The following is a 14,731-nucleotide window of genomic DNA, read 5'->3' on the forward strand; positions in this document are numbered from 1 at the left end:
CAGAATTGTTTAAGTTTATAAATATATGCACACACATATATTTTATATATATGCAGAGATTGTTCAGATAATACTGTATCTTTGCCAAAAAAGAATGAACACCCAGCGGTTTGAAAAACAAGTTCTATTTAAAAAAATAAACAGTTTTCTTCCAGCACAAGCCTTCTTCTTGTCGGTGGAGACCAGGGGAGTGAACGGAGAGCAGGATATCCTCAAGTGAGGATGTGACCTGCATGTGCTAATCGCAGGAGTTATTTGTGAAATTCGTGTGGCTTTGGAATCCTCAGGCAGGCCACGCAGTCTGCCATGCCAAGTGGCTTTTCCTTCCTGGGCAGTTCAGGGAACAGTGAGAGGGTGTGGGGAGGGCTGGCAAAGAGGGCAGGGCACCAGGCCATAGGGAGGGGTGGGGCTGCTGTTTCTGGGAGCAGGAGCAAGGCAGGATGCCTGCATGGTGATGGAGGGGTAACATCTGGTGCCCAGAAAAAGGCATATGACCAGCATTGAACTTGTCAACTTCGATGACAAAATGGGCTCTTGGAGGACACTGAGCTGTTTTTCCTGGGTACTTTGATCAATTGCATGGAAGGGGGAAGGATGAAGAATTTGGGCAGTGTTGGAGCCAAAATGGCATTTTGCCACTTGTGATTTCCTCCCAGCTTTTGCCGAGGGGTGACAGCTCCAGCCCTGCAAACCACTCCCTTTTGCAAGGCACACTCAGACCTTGCTGGAAGCTCAGGGTTCTTGAAGGGGCTGCTGCAGTTGGCAACAGGAGCTGCTGTTGAATTTTTCAGGTTGCTTAACACCCCATCCCAAATGCCACCACGTGGCTGAGGAAGGACAGAAAAAGATTTGGGTGGAAGAAGGGAGACCAAAACTTAGAAAAGGATGAAAGAAAAGCTCTGATTACGATGATGGCAATAACAAGAAAAAGATTTATTTTTGGCAGCAAATGAGCACCTGCCGCCCTGCAGCCCTCCCAGATGGGCAGGCCCAGTGGTGCCGTTTCCATGGCATGAGGTGCTGGGAGCCTGGGGAGAGAAGCCAGAAAGCCACAGTCAGTCACAGAAGGCTCCTGTCCCCCCTGTCCCACCAGGGCCTGGGCGTGGGCCAGGCTGCTGGCTGTGCCCAGAGCCCAAACCTCCCAACCCATTCTCCCATTTTTAGAGGAGAGCAGCAGGGCAGGCCACGCTCCACCTCTTCTGCTTAAGCACGGCACAGCAACCTCCTCAGCAGCTGCAAGAGCGAGATTCTCGTGTGCCCACTCCCATCTGCCCCTGTGCCACCTGTGCTGTGGAGCTGGGTACCCACCTCTGCAGAGCTGCTGCCAGGAGAGGAGCTGATCCCACGCAAGGTCCTCGTCCTTCTTGAAGGGGATGTCCCTGCACACCGTGGCTGCCCCGGGTAGCGCCGGCACCTCCGTGGAGTGCGTCCAGTGCCGGCGCTTCCCCACCCGGTCTGGGCACAAGGTGCAATCTTCCTGGAAAAAACAAAGAACAATTGCATGAAAGTCAATTCAAAATGAGACATAGAAAGAAGAAAAACCACCAAAGGTTATCAATGTTTGAGGGGCTTGGGGAGGGTCTGACCACTCCATGCAAGAATTAAACCTCTCCCCAGGTGGGGAAAAACCCCACCTTTCCTGCCTGTAAGCCCACCCCTTCCTCAAGGGCCTGAAAAGCAGACCAGCTGGGGCATGGCTTTGGAACCCACCCCCCTCTGCTGTCCCCCATCCTCATGGATGGATGCTTTTGTCAGGCAGGCTGCCCCCACCCCAGTCCACACCAGGCTGGCTGGCAGAAGCTGTCGGCAAGGCCAGGAGCCGGCTCCCCTTCCACAACATCCGTCCCCTGTCCTGCCAAAAAGCAGCTGGGCGGGCGGCGCAAAGATGAATATTCCCCATTGCCGCCGAGCGGGGAACCTCCGGCACGTGGCCAGGCCGAGCCCTGGCATGCCGGGGAGCACGAGCATCCCCCCGCCCCTGCACCGGCTGGGGACTCATCTTGATTTCGTCGGGGCACAGAGCCTGTCCTGTCCTCCAGGAAGGGGCCACAACCAAAGCCCGTGGGCTTTGCCCCGCCAGCGGCCAGCTCGAGGATGGTGTTCTCCGGCTCCGCGTCGTGCTCCAGAAGAACACGCCAGGTGTGCCTCGGCTTGCGGGGACATCACGATGCCATTGAGCTGCAGGGGGATGATTCCCCTTGTCCAGTCTGTGGCAACTTCACTGCACTGTGCCACCACTTCTCCAATAGGACGGGGAGCCCTGAGCCGCTCCCTCCACAACTCGCCGGGGACCCACGGAAGCGTCTCCTCGGCCGCGCTCTCTGCTCCGTGCCACGGCCACAGGGAAACGCTCTGGGGTTTGCTTTGAGCGCCATGAGACACGAGCAGCTGGAACTTGCTGGGCTCCTGGATCCTACTGTGCAGAGGGATGGATCTCTGCTGTCTCCTGGGCCAGCTGGGGGTTCTGCAGCCAGGAATGCTCAAAAAGATCGTCTAGGCATGGCCTGTCTGCAGGGTCCATGGATAAACACCACCTGATCAGGTGCTGGCACTCTGCAGAGAGAAACCAAAAACCCCTGGTCACCTCCTGTCCAGGCTCTACCAGATTCCACAGTGCCCACCCCACACTAGGAGTGCTCGGGGCTGCACCCAAAGCTTCCCATCCATCCTCCCTTTTGGAGCAGAGCAGCACACATGCCACCTCCTCCAGCTAAGCCCAGGAGATCAACCTCCTCCCTAGCTGCAAGAGCAGGACGCTTATGTGCCAGCTGCCATCTCCCAAGCCCATTCTTGCTCCCGTGCCTTGAAAACATATCCCCACCTTGAGACACCCGGGGTGGCAAGAAGAACTGGCCCCGGATGATGTCCTCAGGGGTTTTGAAAGGAAGGTGCCCGCACACCAGATCATAGAGCAGGATGCCCAGGGACCAGATGGTGGCTGGCTGGCCATGGTAGCAGCCGAAGAGGATCCACTCTGGCGGGTTGTACTGCGGCGTTCCTATGGGACACGGGCACAGATCATCAGGCCGATGCTGCTCCCTCCCTCCCAGCCAGCTCAAACACAGCCAGCCCCTGCCCCCGCCAAAAAACAACTTGGCTGCAGCCGGCTGAAGAAAGATTCCCCCTCCCTCCCTCCGTCTTCCCCTGTGCCAGCAAAGGTGAGAACCTCCGCTGCCCAGCTGGGCCCTGGCTTTGGGCTCACCTGCCATGTGGGTGTAGAACGTGTCCTGGAGGAAGGTTCCGCAGCCAAAGTCAATGAGCTTCGCCTCGCCCGTGGCCAGGTCAACGAGGATGTTCTCGGCCTTGATGTCGCGGTGCAGGACGCCGCGGCTGGTGCAGTGCCGCACGGCCTGCAGCACCTGGCGGAACAGCCCCCGCGCCACGGGCTCTGGCAGGAACCCCCCCGCGTCCAGCAAGTGCCACAGGTCCCGACAGCGCTCCGGACGCTCCATGACCAGCGCGAAGCCGTCGGGCAGCTCAAACCAGTCCAGGAGCCGCACGACGCCGCGGAAGCCAGGGCACGACACCATCCACAGCAGCACCAGCTCCAGTGGCACCAGGGCGCCCTTGTGCTGCGGGGCGACCGCGATGCCGTCAGCGGGGCCGATGCTGCGCCGCGCCTTCGGCACCCCCTGCCCGGCGCCACCGCAGCTCACATTGCCCGGCCCGGGACGCTGCGCGGCCCCCGCTCACTCCACGCTCGCTCCCCTCGCAGCGTCCCGGCTCCCACCCTGCCGGGCCTGGCCTCAGCCCCGCCCGGCACGCCCCGCCGGCTGCTCCCGCTGGCCCCGCTCACTCACCAGCCGCGCCCACTCCCAGATGCGATCCCGGCCCACTCGCTTGATGGCCACCTGCAAGCCAAGACAAGCGGCGGGCTGAGCTCGCCGCCCGCCGGTCCCCCCCTCCCCGCTCCGAGCCGGCCCCGTCTCTTACCGGGGCGCCGTCGGCGAGCCGGGTCCCGGCGTAAACGCTGCCGCAGCCGCCCCTCCCCAGCAGCGGGCCCTCCCGGTAGAGCTGCTCCAGGGGAGGCTTCTCCGCCCGTGCGGACGGCACCGCGCTCTCGGCATTCTGCCCGGGGCACCCACTCGCCCCAGGCGCTGCTGCTTGCCCAGCCGCCCCGGGCTCCGGCGCCTCGGGGCCGGCGGCCGAGCTGACGGGCGGCGGGGCTCGCACCGGGGAAGCTGCCGGCGACGGGGCGGGAGCCGGGCGGCTGCGGGGCGGCTCCGGGCGGAACCGCGGGAGGGGCCTCGTTCTGGGCCGGGGCCGGGCCAGGGCCCGCGGCAGGCGGAGCCAAAAGGCGATGATGCTCCAGCACCACCACCAGCAGAGTGAGGAGCTCCTGCAGAGGCTCTTCAAAAGGCGCCTTGCGCAGCGCGGCATGAGCCGGGCTGGGAGAGGCAGAACACGGACGGAACGGGAGTAGAGGGAGTGTGAAAGGAAGAGGGGGACGGAGAGCGAGTCGGAATTCGAGCGGAAAACCGATCGAGAGAAGCGCTGCTGCTGCTGCTGCTGCCGCTGCTGCGGAGCCGCCGGAGCGCGCGGCCGTTCTTCCTCCGCGAGCCCAACGGAGGAGCGGCCGCGCGCCCCGCGGAACGAAAGAAACAAACAAAGAAATAAAAAACGAAGCTAACTCGTATTAGAGAAATAACCAAATAAAGAAATGTAGGCATAAAGAAGATTGCTGGCTTGTGGCTTTCTTCTTTGGGTTAGATGAAGCTTTTCGTGGAGAAGAATTGCCTCTTCTGACAGTTTTGCCAGTGTGAACAGGAGAAGAGCATTTAAATTTCAAGTAGAAAAGAGAAATCTTGTCAGTATTGTCATCTGTCTTCATTCTCTGTTGAGATAGTTGCAGGCTGCCAAAAGACATTTTCTGCAATGTGGAACTTGGTCCCAGGTTTCTTTTGCTGCCAGAGGATGAGGAGGGGAGGTATCCCAGACTCATGGAGTCATGGCATGGTTTGGCTGGGAAGGGACCTGAAAGATCACATCGCTGCAACCCCCTGCTGTGGCTGGGGACCCCTTGCTCTAGACCGGCTTGTCTGGAGCTCCATCCAGCCTGGCCTCGTACACTGTCAGGGATGGGGCATCCACAGATTCTCTGGGCAACGTGCTCCAGGAAAGTGGTTTTTTTTTCTGAATTTCTGTTCTAAACCTACTCTCTCTCTTTCAGTTTGGATCCATTCTCCCTTTTGCTGTCTCTGCCTGCCCTTGTACAAAAAACCTTGTCCGGCTTTCTTGTAGGTTGCCGTCAGGTACTGGAAGGCCACAGTTCAGTAAAGCCTAAGCCTAAGCCTCAGTCTCTTTTCCAGGCTGGAGAAGCCCAGCTGTCTCAGGCTTTCCTTGCAGGAGAGCTGCTCCAGCCCTCGCAGCATCTCGCTGTCCCTCCTGGGCACCTGCTCCAGCGCGTCCCTGTCCTTGCGGGCCGTGCTGGGGAGCCCAGCAGAGCCGGACGCGGCCCTGCAGGTGCAGCGACAGCGGCTGCAGGAGACACGGCCCTGACAGCGGCTGCAGGAGCCGGCAATTGGCGATTGGCCGCCCGCTCCGCAGAGAGCCGGGGCGCGGAGCACGGCAGGAGTTTTAGGCACGGAACTGTGTTATGAGGTGCTGTGAGCTCGCGGGGGATGGCAGGAGATGAATGCCCAGAAATGGCTGTAACGGGCATCGATGGTGTGACAATTGATAAAAGATTCGTGTTGTGATAAATGTGATTCGTGCTAATTAAATTGTAACTATATTAGCAAAATTGTATTTAGATCAATAGAAGACAATTGTTACCGAGTGAAAGGGGGGGAGATGGGTGAGACAGGGCAAAGGACATCTTCCAGATGTTGGGAGTTGAAGAAGAAGGTTGGAAGAAAGTCAAATAAGAATAGTAGAAGGACGTAGGTCTGATAAGCAGCATCTAGAAATAGAGCTTCAACCTTGAAATGGGCAAAAATGGGATGATTCCAAGCATGGGACTTAATTAGAGTCATGTTATGGAAAACATCTGCTCAGTCACACAGGGCGCCTGCGCTACCTGCAGGTCACACCTCGGTCACTGATGAAGATGATGAGCCTTCACCAGAAATAAGACCCTCAAAAGGATGAGAGACCCCCTAACCCATTAGTAGAGCATGTGCCGTGCAGTATAGTTACGTAGTTTTTAGGAACAGAAACTAGGAGGAGCTTTCTAGAAACTTCTGTAGCCTACAGTATGAAAGTAGGACTGTTAGCCCAAATGCTTTGGTACGAGAGGAAGGGCAGGCCCCTCCCCGTACCCCCGGTCGGTTTTGCTTATGCTTTATATGAACCTCAATTATACTAAAACACTTACTCTCAAATTTTATCTATCCCAAATTATACAACTTTAATACTTTACTTGGATTGTATTCAATTTCAATAATTTTTGTAATAATCTTTAATACTTTTGATTGTATTCATTTATAATTGTTACTATTAAAAATTTGTTGTTACATTTAATCTTTGTTGTTTGATAAATTGGAAAAATAGAAAACCATTAATAACAATGACCATGTAGCTGTGCATCTTATTTCCGCCGCACTTAAAGGGTTAAAACCCCTTTCCACAGCTACAGACTCCCTTTCCCCTCAGACCTCTCCCGCTTTCCCATCGACTGCCAAGGTCCCTCTGTGCCCCCTTGGCCGGCGACCACGGCGACGTCCCCAACCCGCCGGGACCCTCGGGCAGCCCCGAGACCTCTTCGGTGGCCACGGACGACGAGGAAGCCCCGGGGCCGCCGCCATCGCCCCGCGACCGCCACCATCGCCCCCCGGATCCGCCGCCATCGCCCCCCGGGGCCGCCGCTCCCCCCGGCCGGGCCGGGCCGGGCCTGAGGCGGGCGCAGCTCCCGCCGCACAGGGCCTGCGCCACAGCAGCTCCGCTAGGCGGCGCCCCCCGCCCGGCGCTGAGGGGCCGCCGCCGCTTCCCGCCCTTGGCCGAGAGCTGCCGGCGATGGCGCCCGGCCGCCCTTCCAGCGGCGCCGTGGAGAAGGAAAAGCGGTTTAAATTGTTCGTTCCGCCCCGCCTGAGCGCTGGGCAGTGGTCTGTGGGCAGATCCCAGGTGAGCGCTCGGCCGCGGGGCCGCTGAGAGCAGCCCCCCACTAAGGCTGTGCTGCTCTGGAGGCTGAGGAGGGGGCGAGGGGAAACCGCAGGGACACATGCCTAGACTGGTGCCGGGGGAACATCTTCGGTTGGAATTTCAAAGACTTCTGCTGTTATTTTCTGTCAAAAAAGTGAAAAACGAGGTTCAGCTTCCTGGTAGATTTGAAAAAGTTCAGTAAAAGACTGTAAGAGACAATAAAGCAAAAGGTTACAACAGCCGGGTGCTTGGCATTCCGCCAAGAGCACACACTAACTCAGAAAACACTTCCTTAAATGCATCAGCCTGTTGCATATTTATAGACCTCTCATGCATTCTTCAAAATCACCCCCCCCCCCCAACCTGTAAATCAACATTTTTTTACCTTTTTTATTTTTTTTTCTTGTGGCTCCTCCTTGTCAGCGCACTCCCTGATAACGGAGATCAGTAAATTCCTTCCCTGGAATTCTGGTGTTCATCACCCCTGTCTTCATCCAGACAGGATAATCCAAGAGTGTGAAGAATTTCCTGATTATCTTTTTACAATTCTCTGATTTAATTGCATGAACAAAAGCTTTTTACATTACCATGTTATAGTCTAAAAAAATATATATCACACTGCTATTTTTAAGTCTTGTTAATAGCAGAACTAAAAGAAACTATATTCATACAGCAACATTTTCCAACATCATACATGCAGCATTCATTTTAATGTTTGCAAAAAGCCAATAATGTAATATGTACTTATAACACAGCTGAAGGGACTCGTCTTGTCAGCCTGTGCTGTGTGTTGTAGCTGTAGCTCAGTGATGATAAATCCGTGTTTGGGGTGGCTCATTCAGCACCCAGAGCGAGCAGTGACCCCCTCAGATGCTCCCACTGCCGTTGATGTTTTGCTCTCACCAGATCAGGTGTGCAGTGAAAATGTTCCGTCCCCACTCTGAGTTATGGGAATTCAACGAGTTATTTTTTCATGTTGAAGCTCCTTATGAAATATGTTGGGATTCAAACAGGATATTCTGACAGCTGATGAGTTATGCTGTTTACAGGATGAACTTCTATGACTTAAAAACCTTGTAAAAGGGTATTTTCATGCTGAAACATAATCAGATATGGTTTAGAACTGCCCTTGGAAGTAAAGCAAAAAAGAAATATCAGGTACTGGACTTGAAAAAAAAATTTGGCTTCTTGAGTCCTTTACCATGCACCAGTGCACAGACAGGCAGGAGCTGCTGAGTTCCCTGCATTGAAAGCTTCCCCTTTGGCCACAGTCAAAAATAATAATAAAGAAAACTGAAAAGTTTGATAAACCACTGTGAAATAAGAAGCAAGCAAGTTCCAAAGCCTTCACCAAAACCTTGGGCTTTGAAATTGTAGGCAGCTTATTTATTAATGAAAAATTCTATTTTCACATCATCTCTAGGATTTTTGGGTTTTTTTTCAGGATTTTATAATCCTTTTTTACAAATCTACCCACAATGAAGTAATTTTTAAATTTGTGCAGGGTTTTAACAAATGCTTGGACGATGATTTTAAATTGCCATTCGATGTGTCCAACCCTGGCAAAATCACTGATTCAGGTAAGACTAAAATATTGGCCATGCACATTCTTTAAATTTTTTTATATTGTCGAGTTCTAATTTTTTTTGAGTAGTCTTAGAGTTTCACATCTGATAACACTGTTAAATACAGTTTCACTGTTAGTATTTTTTAGAAATACATTGATCAAAATCTCTTCATGTTTCAGATATAATTTCACAGCAAGTCAAGTTTTGCTCTGAAGTAGATGAAGAGGTCAGCTAAGTATCAACTCTGCATATCTAATTTCTTGGGATCTTTGAAATTTGTTCCCAAACAGTGCTTAAAGCATTATTCGGTAGATATTTCAGGGCTGAAGGAAGAAGTCAAAAGGGAATCGTGTTTTCTGTCTCCTGCTTAAAGCTGAATCACTTAGAGGAGATATTTGTGATTTAGTGAACATGCCTGGAGACAAATCCTTAACAATTAGGGTGATTGCAATGTTGGTTGTTGTTGTTGTTGTTTTTTCTTTATTTGAAGTGCCTGTGAAATCTGTGAGTTTTAATTAGAGTAAGATTTAAAGATTTTCGTTGTATTTGTGTCTCCTGTGTGGTCTGTAATGCCTTTTGATACCTACATAGTGGATGCACAAAGATTTAAACTTTGCTTCCTGATCATATATAAGTTTATATCACCATCTGTGGAAAAATATTACTCTTGTGATGTTTCTAAGAGATAAAATATGTTATCTACAACAGTATTAATTAGATAGTATTTGAGATTAAATTGTGGAACCTGTTTTAATAGAATACAGAAACAAGGAATGACTTGTTCTCAAAACTCTACAATGAGGCTGAGAAGATCAAGCAGTGGAAGCTGACTATGGAATCAGAACTAAACCAGAAAGAAAGAAAACTCCAAGAAAGTAGAGAGATTATTGAAGCACAGAATAAAACCATTCAAGAACTGCAGGCCAGTATTGTACAATATACATTGAATAGATGAAGTTAAGTGCTTCCTGATTTAGTATGACAATATTATTGATCCAATTAAATATTAAAGAATGTTGCAGTTTGGTTTGTGCCTTGAGCAAATGATTGTTTTGAGCAGGTGTGTGCACGTGTCCTGTATGAGTGTGTGCATGAAGAATTTACCTGTAAGTGTCTCAGTTGCTGGTAAGTCATTGCTCATTAATTATTCTGCCTTTCATGCAAAAGATGACTCAGCATGCAATACCAGTTAAATAGACTTCTGTCTGCTGATACCCAAAATTACATTTTCATGTGGGATTTGAGAAGTCCAAGTGTATTTCTAATGTATTTTTCAATAACAGTGTCTTTTTGCATTTATTCCCTATGAAATTAGTTAAAAAATGATAAACTCCATTTGAAACTGGAAGATGAAATATGGGAAAAAGAAGATCTCCAGAAAGAGTGAGTAATGTAACCAAATAGATGTTTTTGTGGTGAAAATAATCAGTTTTCGTATGGGCAGTTTCATATAGCAGTTAAATTGTGAAGGTCATTTACATTGTTACTCCTTAGGTACTTGGTATAAAATTTGTCCATTAAATATATATATATATATTTATACTTAGTATAAAATACTGTGCACTCCTATGAAAAAATGGTATTTTTCCCTCCTTTAGAGCCACTGCTTCGATGTATCTGTGTACTCTGTTCAAGGAAACCTGCACTCTCTTCACAGAAAAGACCAGCAAATGTAAATACTTTTTTATTTTGGATTTATGAGAGTAAATGAGATGTATGAGAGTACTTCTAGCTTGCTCTAAATTCACAGAAAAGTTCTCATGCTGTTCCAGATGTGTTCTCCAGCTGAGATTGGCTGGATGTGACTCTTAAAATGAGGAGTGAAATTTAAGTGGCTCACAAAACTAGGAGTGAAGCCACAGGTCTAACACACATCAGGTTTGTGATGCTAAATCCAGAGGATTTTTGGAGCCAGTCAAATCGTTTGCTGAAAGTTTCCAGGCCTGGGAGCTGTTTGGGTGCCTGAACACTGAGCCAGGTTTGAGGCAGTGCCAGACCCTGCTGAGCAGTGACAGCCACTGCAGAGCAGTGCAGCTCCCCTCGAGTCTGCTCAGCCCTCTGAGGGTTTTCAGTCCCATCCAGGGACTGTGGAGATACTGAGAGATATGAAGTGGCACTTCATGCCTGTTTTGAGGCAGTGGAATCTACTTTAAATTCCCAGCACACTTTAAGAAATTTCCAGAGCTGGCATTTCCTGTTTGCAGCAGTTACACATTAGTGGGGAAAAAAGATCTTAACCCGAAGGTATAATGAGTAACTAGAATTCTTCTTGTGTAACTCAACAAGTCAAGACAGTTGGATAACTTAATAAAGTTTAAATTCTTGAGGTCTTTGAAACATGTTCTTGATTGGTAATTCTGCTTTATATGCAATGTAGAATTGTTAATTGTTAATCATTAAAATTTTACTAATTTGATCCTGGATATTTAAGAAGTGTCTATTTCTTTTTAGCCTTAATTCTAGAAACACTTGTGTATAGATGTACTGTTCTTTTTTGATAGCTCTGTTTCTTACTATTCTTTTCTATAATTGTTTTCATAGGGAAAAATAGTATCAATTAAAAGAGTAAAAGGAAAGAAGGAAAATATGGACATGGAGTGTTGTTGTAATTTTATAATGACAGTTCTGTGGTCATAGGTATCTGCTGATAGGAAGAAATTCAGTGCTAAACTCTGCATTGCAGTTTTGATACATGATTATTCAACATTAATACTATAAGAATTAATATGGTTACATAAATTGATCCAGAATTACACTTGTCAAAAATATATATTGGGAAGGAAATTTAAAAGCTGAGCTTGCTTCATCTTTCAATGAAATACACATTTTCCCTAGATTGTATGGCTTTTGGCACTGTATTTCATAATTCCTCATTTAATAAGAAATGAGCTGATAATTCCTTTTTAAATTCATTATGCTGATTAAGGAAAATGACTTGGACAGTTGGCATTCTTTTTCAAAAGAAAAAATTTCAAAAGAAAAAATTTAAAAAATTCTTGCTTTGATAGATGAACAGGAAAGAGAAGAAACAAGACAATTGTATGAGGAGCTTCATGGCAACATGGAAGTAAGTGACATAAGCTGGCTAAAAGGAATGTGAGTGTGGACATGCTGAGCTGATTACATGTTTATGTTGGGATACTTTCTGTGTCCATATCATGTCATGTGTGATGCAGGAAGTCAGGTTTTCAGTCCCTCTTCAAGAATTATTTTTTGTATTACATAAAGCACATTCAATGGAGAAAGTGCAGCAGCATGTGGGATGTAGATCCATGTGATGGGTGTGATATGTGGGATGTAGATCCATGTGATGGGTGTGATATGTGGGATGTAGATCCATGGGATGGGTGTGATATGTGGGATGTAGATCCATGGGATGTGTGATATGTGGGATGTGGATCCATGTGATGGGTGTGATATGTGGGATGTAGATCCATGTGATGTGTGATATGTGGGATGTAGATCCATGTGATGGGTGTGATATGTGGGATGTGGATCCATGTGATGTGTGTGATATGTGGGATGTGGATCCATGGGATGGGTGTGATATGTGGGATATGGATCCATGTGATGGGTGTGATATGTGCTTAGTGCTGGGTGACTGCCAGAACTTCTGTCTTCTTTTTGGACTCTGTTTCACTTACCTGGTGATTTCTCAGAATGGTTGGGGTTGGCAGCAGCCCCTTGGGAACTTCCAGGGTTTCCAATATTGAGCTTCAAATATGAAATTTTGTTTTTAGAGAATGACAGTGGCATTTGAAGAGCTTCGTGTGCAAGCAGAGCAGGACAGATTGGAAATGAGTTTCAAACGTGAGAATTCTGTTTATTGTGTTCATGCTGCTGGCTCAACAATTTTGTATTTCATAGCATTTATTACACATAAAAAATGTGCAGTGTCAGGGCAGACAGATGTGAATGGTGAGCAGGTCACACTGAGACCCTGGGACCCTCTTTTATTCCTGCTGCCTGTATTCACTGCCTGGCCCCTTCTGCTGTTGTTCCTCTGGGCCAAATTTGGAACTTTATTTTTCAAATAGTCACTCAAAGTTCAAGTTTTGTGTGTGAAGTACAGCCTAGAGATTAATATTTATTTCCTGTAGTTGGTTTACTTAAATGGTAATGGCACTAGTGTATAGCTACACAAACTTCAGGTAAATGCTCTCTCTATATGTACAGGCTGCTGTGTTCCTGTTTGTGTTCCTGTTTCATTTTCACATGCTCTTTTCTGTTAGTTTCTTATAACAAACATGGAGTAATGGACTAATTCTGTGGAAAGCTGGCAAAAAAAGATATTTTGATTATAAAATCAAATATTGCCTCAGCAGTTACTCTTGGGAAACAAAATGTACAGCTGTACAATTGCAAGCAATGTTAAACTGGAAGTTGTATTGAAATTGGAGTATATTTCAGCTAGAATATTAACTGTGGATATTACTGTATCTCAAAAGTGAAAGAAGAAGCAGAAAAAGTGGACAAGTTTGAAAAAGAATGCAAACTGCAAGTGAGTCCAAAGGAGAAGCAGGTTTGCTCAGTTTTACCATTTAATATGTGGTAACAGCTTTATTTGTGACTAAAAGGGCAATGCAAGAGCCAAGAAGTCTTTCTGGGTATTAGTAGAAAAGACAAAATAACAGCTGAAGCTGCATTTAAGTCAGATTCTGCTAAGTTTAGTGATGTTTCAGACCTTTAGTCTAGTGGAATTCACAGTTTGATTTTGAACTGGAGGACTTTTTCATTTGGAGTAATGTGACTTGATCAATATTTGGCTAAGATCAACAACCTTATGTAACTTGAATGACAGCAGCTTATCATACCTGGGGTACAAATGGAAATGAGTCTCTGTCCCTTTTCCACACTTCATCATGATATTTCTTTAATTTTGCTAGATTTCAGCTCTTGCCATACAGAGAGATGAAAAAGATGGTGTAATAAAAGACATCCAGGCTCAGCTTCAGATATCACAAAATAAGATTGCTGACTTGCTAGAAGCAAAATGTAAGAGTTCTGTGTGCTGTGTTTAAATGTAATTGTTTTTAGAAGCATAGGAAACAGGGCTGTGATAGTTGTTCTGTTGCTGGTTGGCAGCAGAAGTTTGGGGCTTATCTTTGAAACAGAAGCTGCTTATGTGGGATGAGAACTGGCAGGGTAATTTTTAGGGTGAGTCAAGCAGTGAGAAGTTTTGAAAATTGCAAGGGGAAAACACATTGCTTCAGTTTTGCAAATTTACAGTCAGGCAGGTGCCACTGAGGACATTTACTTTTCAGACCTTGATTTTCAATATTTTTAAGCCATCTATATTCAAAGGTTTTATAGTATATGATGTCAGTACCATTGGCCTTTGTTAAATTCTATAAATGTATGTATTTTCGAATTTCTAGCAGCATTTTTTAGTAAATATCCTATTTTTAAAAATATAAACATACATCTTTTTTGCTTAGTACATGGAGAAGAAATGTTAAAGGAATCCCGGGTCAGTCAAGAACATTTGAGGGCAAAGCTGGGAGAGGCTGACATTTCATTGCAAAAGGCAGAGGTACACCTTGCTTACAGTTTTTCAGTTTAAATAAACTAGATGAGTATTTGCATAAATAATTATGGATACTTTAGATATGAAACAACTGTAGCTGTTTGTTGCAAAACATGGTTAGAAATTAGATCATGTTTTGAAGGCTACTCAGAAGAACTTAGAAGCTGAATTGCAAACTACAGTGAAAACATTAATTGAGGTCACCAGAGAAAAGGAAGCACAGGAGGAAGAATGTAAAAAAGTGAAGGCTTTGCTTGCAGCTGTGACAGAGGAGTTTGAGATTTCTACTGCCAATTTGAAAAGCTTGCTGCAAAAGGAGCAAAATAGGTAAATTAAAGAGTTTCCATTCAGAGTCATCTTACAGGTTGCAGTCTATGACAAAATCAAGAACAACTGGAAATGAAGTTGAAATTTGGAGGTTTTTTGATACAGTGGTCTAAATGCAGGGAATTTAATGTAATATTTTTATATTTGTGCTGGTTGATACTGGTCTATAAAAAGTAAAATTTTTCCCCCTCCAACTTCCATAATTCTGTCTTCAAGAAATACAAATTTC

General features: G+C 47.3%; 2 long non-coding RNA genes across 2 annotated transcripts; both read left to right on the plus strand.

Annotated features, from left to right (window-relative positions):
- Positions 1-9,405: 9,405 nt before the first annotated feature.
- On the plus strand, positions 9,406-11,078 carry LOC148218862 (uncharacterized). The gene is made up of 2 exons (XR_015800057.1): positions 9,406-10,031; positions 10,247-11,078. It is a non-coding gene; the product is annotated as an uncharacterized LOC148218862 (long non-coding RNA).
- A 578-nt stretch (positions 11,079-11,656) lies between these two features.
- On the plus strand, positions 11,657-13,064 carry LOC148218863 (uncharacterized). Its single transcript, XR_015800058.1, has 2 exons — positions 11,657-11,715; positions 12,389-13,064. It is a non-coding gene; the product is annotated as an uncharacterized LOC148218863 (long non-coding RNA).
- The last annotated feature ends 1,667 nt before the right edge of the window (positions 13,065-14,731 follow it).

The sequence above is a fragment of the Sturnus vulgaris genome, unplaced genomic scaffold (assembly GCF_052056855.1).
Source record: "Sturnus vulgaris isolate bStuVul1 unplaced genomic scaffold, bStuVul1.hap1 Scaffold_157, whole genome shotgun sequence".
Lineage (NCBI taxonomy): Eukaryota > Metazoa > Chordata > Aves > Passeriformes > Sturnidae > Sturnus > Sturnus vulgaris.